The 5,192-nt window shown below is 42.1% G+C and overlaps 1 pseudogene; it reads right to left on the bottom strand.

The window, feature by feature from the left end:
- Window positions 1-2,486: 2,486 nt before the first annotated feature.
- LOC119809425 lies at window positions 2,487-3,908 on the bottom strand (annotated as a pseudogene).
- Window positions 3,909-5,192: the final 1,284 nt, after the last annotated feature.

Here is a 5,192-nt window from a genome sequence, read left to right as displayed (position 1 = left end):
CAGGAGCATTGCTTAAAAGATTAACCACTTCTTAAAATAATACGGTACTGCCTGTTTATAGCCAAGTCTAAACCTTAACTGCGCTGTTATCATGGTAATTACGATAGTTCCTGCCTGAGGTCAGCACAATTCAGCATGGCGGAGCAGAGCCAAAGCCGCTCCTGCCTCAGTCATTTGGTGCCCCTGAGCTGCACACAGTTCCAGGCACACAGCAGTCGACATTGGAGCCGCACTCAGCAGTTTAATTCTGAGACTGAGCGTGCAGCACAGAAACTCTTTTAATCCAAGTCACAGCCGAATCTGACGCGCAGAGCAGTCTGAAAACACCTCTCTCTCTATGGCGGCAGGAATCCGCAAATGCTGTCCCGCTCGCCTAAGCCTGATTCCGCCATCTGCCCAGGTGCAGGAAGGGAGCAGTGAGCCATTGGCATGGTCTCAGAGAACTTTCTTTCCGATCCCAAGCTGGCAAGGTTTTTAAGTGGATTTAGTCACCACGTTGGAGCGCCAATCTGTAGTGGAGAGCGGCGGGGCTGCGTCCCTGCCGCCCAGTCGCCGGCTAGCTTTACACCCGAAATAATTACACGGAAACTGTATTCTTTTAAACACTGCCTGACCCATAGTTTCAGCCTCTTATTGGCTAATTCTTACATCTTCCTTTAACCCATATTTATTAATCTGGGTAGCACCACGAGGTGTGGCTTACCAGGAGAGATCTTAACCTGAGTCCATCTCGGAGAGGAGCAGCATGGAGACTCACTATGGCGAATGCCTCAAGCGTCTCCCCCACTCTCTACTTCCTTGTTCCCACAATTCTGTTCTGTCTACTCCGCCTACCTAATTTTCTGTTCTCTTAAAGGGCCAAGGCAGTTTTCTTTATTAATAATGAAAGCAACACATAGACACTCCTCCATCACTTCCAGCCTTTCTTTTTTGTTTAAACAGAAAAAGGGGAAATTATGGAGGAGAGTTATCTGTCTATGTTTCTTTCATTGGTTAATTAATAAAGAAAACTGCCTTGGCCCTTTAAGAACAGAAAATTAGGTAGGTGGAGTAGACAGAACAGAATTGTGGGAACAAGGAAGTAGAGTAGGGGAGACGCTTCAGGGAGTCGCGTGGTGAGTCTCCATGCTTCTCCTCTCCGAGATGGACGCAGGTTAAGATCTCTCCTGGTAAGCCACACCTCGTGGTGCTACACAGACTAAATATGGGTTAAGGAAGATGTGAGAATTAGCCAATAAGAGGCTACAGATAATGGGCCAGGCAGTGTTTAAAAGAATACAGTTTCCGTGTAATTATTTCGGGTGTAAAGCTAGCCGGCGACTGGGCGGCGGGGACGCAGCCCCGCCGCTCTCCACTACAAAAGGGGTTCCATGGAAACTCCCAAATAACCCAAGCTGTTGCTAAGATGAAGGGTTGCTTTCCCCAAACTGAGAGCAGGATCCCATTGCCGAGAACAACACCCACACAGCTCACTGAACACAGAGAAATGGAGCTGATGCCTACATTTAGTCCTCATTCCTACACTCCAATCTCTTTTGTGCAGGATGATATCCTGAAGGCTACTGAAAAAGAAACATGGACACCAACCCATACACAAAATCTTGAGCTGCAATCTGTCCCACCTGCAACTATGCTAGGACAATGGTGGCACAGAACTTGTGGGAGTAGCCAACAAATGTCTGGTTTGAGTTAAAGCTGCATTATGTGGAGAGAGAGTATAAATGGGAATCTTTATTAAATCCCTCCTCTCAGACTTCAAGGAACCCCCCCCCCAGAAGAGAAGGCTAAAGACTGTAAGAGCCAGAGGGGATAGAGGACACCAGAACAGGCCCTCTGAATAAACTAAGCAAGGTTCATATGAGTTCACAGAGAATGAAGCATCAAGCATAGGACCTGCAAGGGTCTGCACTAGGTCCTTTGCATATATATTATAGCTATTAGCTTAGTATTTTTATGGGACTCCTAACTGTGAGAATGAGTGTGTCTCTAACCCTTGTGGCTGCTCTTAGGCCCCCTTTTTTTTCCTGCTGAGTTGTCATGTCCAACTTTGATATGATAGCTTTTGTTTCATCTTATTAAGTTTTATTTTGTCATGTTTGGTTGTTATCTGTTAGAAACCTGTTCTTTTCTAACAAGAGATGAAAGGGGGTGAATCCAGAGGGTGTGTGTGTAAAGAAATGAGAGGAGTAGACAGAAATGAAACTATAATCATGATATATTGTATGAGAAAATAATCTATTTTCCTTTTCTTCTTTTTTTGTAGTTCATAACACTTTATTAAGAAGAAACCTACATTAGCACTTCTATGTAAACAATGATGACAAAGCATCATGGGAAACCTATCATGGATCATATGTAGACAGTAACAATCATTCTTTATACAATCAACATGTAATATTTAAGCAAAGTTTAATCATTATTAAGCAAACATTTTTTTCTATGAGTTGCCTTTTCTTTAATCTTTTTATGCTCTTATAATTTTTTTTAACTTTATGCAACTCTACCTGGATAGCTTTATCTCCTGGGGCTATCTCCTGTGGTTTTCTAAGATCAGTCAATGATTGATCAAATTCTTTTCACCTTTGCCATACTTGTATTTTTCAGCATAGTGCTTTAGTGTTTGATGAACCCCTTTCAAGAACCTCCAAACAACTGTCCATTGCTCCCTGCCAATTTGCCATTTCAGTTTGCAAACACCAATACTCATTACACAGCTTACAGCTATAGGCTGCAGTCTGGATGTATCTGCTTTCTCAATAATGGTCTTTGAACTATCCATGTATGTTAAAATATTATTAATAGCCATCTCCCAATTTTGAGATTTGAAAAAGATATTTCCAATATTTTTAAGTCTTATGCTATTAATAAAATTTTATCTATAACTTTTAAATCTACATCTGCATCCCTGAGGAAATCTGGATGACTGTCACCAGAGCCATCTTCAGGGAATATTCCCCAGCCCTCCCCCTTTCAAATCCCCACATTCAGCAAAGACAGTTTGGCAGGTTTTTCAGCACTCACTTCTGTATTTTCAAGCATCCTTGCCACACCTAGTGCCCTAATTACTTGTCTCAATAACACAAGTTTCCCATCCAACTAAAGAGTTGGAACAGTTGTGAAAAAGAACTGGGAATCATTAGTATTAGAGCCTACATTTGCCATGCTCAGTAAACCCTCAGATCAGGCTTACAATGAAAACTTTCATCTTCATATTTTTCATTATAAATACCTTCTCCTTTTATGCTCTTCTGATTTGAGAAGTCTCTACCCTAAAGCATAAATTTCTTAATAATTCAGTAGAAAGGGCATTCTTTGAAATGGGGAGGCTTTTCAGTGGCAGAGCCAGTGCTCCTATCTTCTTTATACAATGAATTAAAATTTTCTGCAGTTCTATGTAACATGAGGGTGGGCTTGTTGGGGTTTATGTCCTGCCCAGTTCCCACAGCTGGTAAGCCCCCAAAGAAAATCACCAAGAGAGCCTACATTAGGTTATAAACTGATTGGCCCATTAGCTCAGGCTTCTTATTTACTCTTATAACTTATATTATTCTTATCTTTGTTAGCCACATGGCTCAGTACCTTTTTCAGTGGGGCAGGTCACATCTTGCTTCTTCCGTGGTCTGGGCAGGACTCTGGAGGAATGGACTTCTTTCTTCCCAGCATTCTCCTGTTCTCATTCCCCCACCTTTACTTCTTGTCTGGTTGTCCCACCTATACTTCCTGCCTGGCCAATCAGCATTTATTTAAAACATGATTGACAGAATATAGACAGTTCTCCCACACCAATTGTAGAACAATATGTGCAAACAAATCCAAAATGATTCTGCCAACTCACCCCTACGTGATGTCCTTGTCAAAGAAGACCTGTAGGTCATGGAAGGCTTGGCTGGTGGAGACAGGTGCGACATCTTGGATACACATATAGGCAAATAAGAAGAGGGCACATTGAAAGCAAGGTGGGGTGACAAAAATCTATTTCCCATGAAAGAAAAATATCAGAGGATATAGAGGACACCAAGCACCAAAGAAATAAGGTCTTCTAAACATAGAACAATATAAACTCACAGACACTATGACTGCATACATAAACCTGTACAGGTCTGAGCCAGATACAGTCTCAGTGCTGAAGAAGTAAGTATATATTGTAGTGTGGAGCTGTGGGCAGGCTGCTTTCCACCGCCCAGCTCCCGGCCATCTGGCTCCTGCACAGCTAGCTTTGCCCCAGAAATAATTACACCGAAACTGTATTCTTTTAAACACTGCCTGGCTCATTAGTTTCAGCCTCTTACTCACATCTTGACTAACCCATATCTAATAATCTGTGTAACACCACGAATGGTGTCTTACCGGGAAAGATTCAGCACGTCTGACCTGGTGGCTGGCTTCATCGTATCTCTCTCCTTGAGGAGAGGCATGGCAGTCTGCCCCAGAGTGGAGAGGCGGGGAAATAGTCTGAGCCATCTACCTCACTTTCTTTTTCCTGTTCTGTCTACTCCACCTATCTAAATTTTGCCCTATCAAAATGCCAAGGCAGTTTGTTTATTAGCCAATGAGAATCCTCCATCAGTATATAGCCCCCATCCCTAATTCCCCAAACTGTCTTCCATTGGTAAAAATTAGTTTTCTCCAAGGAAGTCTCACTGGGTTTACAAATCATTCTTATGTGTAGGTCCCATGTGGTATAAAATAATTATTCTGTACACTGTATGAATATATGTCACTGTGACTGGTTTAACACATAAGCTGATGGGAGACTAGCTGAATAGGATTAAGTTAGGCAGGTAAGCCAAACTGAGAAGGATGAGATAAGGAAGGGCAGAGACAGAGGAGTCACCAGCCAGACAGGGAATGAGTCAGATACACAAACTGGAATGAGATACAATCCACGAGGGTTGGGGCAGCATATTGATTAATAGAAATGGTTTAAGTTGTAAGAAATAGTAACAAGCCTGAGCTATTGGGTGAGGATTTATAATTAACACAAGCCTTAGTGTATTTATTTGAGAATGGCTGCAGGATGATGGAAATGAGTATGGAGGTCTAACAGAGGATGAAAATAGATCTATCCTACTCTTGGACACATACCCAATACATCTTCTTGCAAAGCTACTTGCCCATCTATGTTCATTGCTGATCTTCTCATAATAGCCACAAAATGAATAGTTTAGATGTTTATATAATGAATATAGGAC

Source organism: Arvicola amphibius, chromosome 3, assembly GCF_903992535.2.
Source record: "Arvicola amphibius chromosome 3, mArvAmp1.2, whole genome shotgun sequence".
Taxonomy (NCBI): Eukaryota; Metazoa; Chordata; class Mammalia; order Rodentia; family Cricetidae; genus Arvicola; species Arvicola amphibius.
This window is presented reverse-complemented; position numbering and strand designations above follow the sequence as displayed.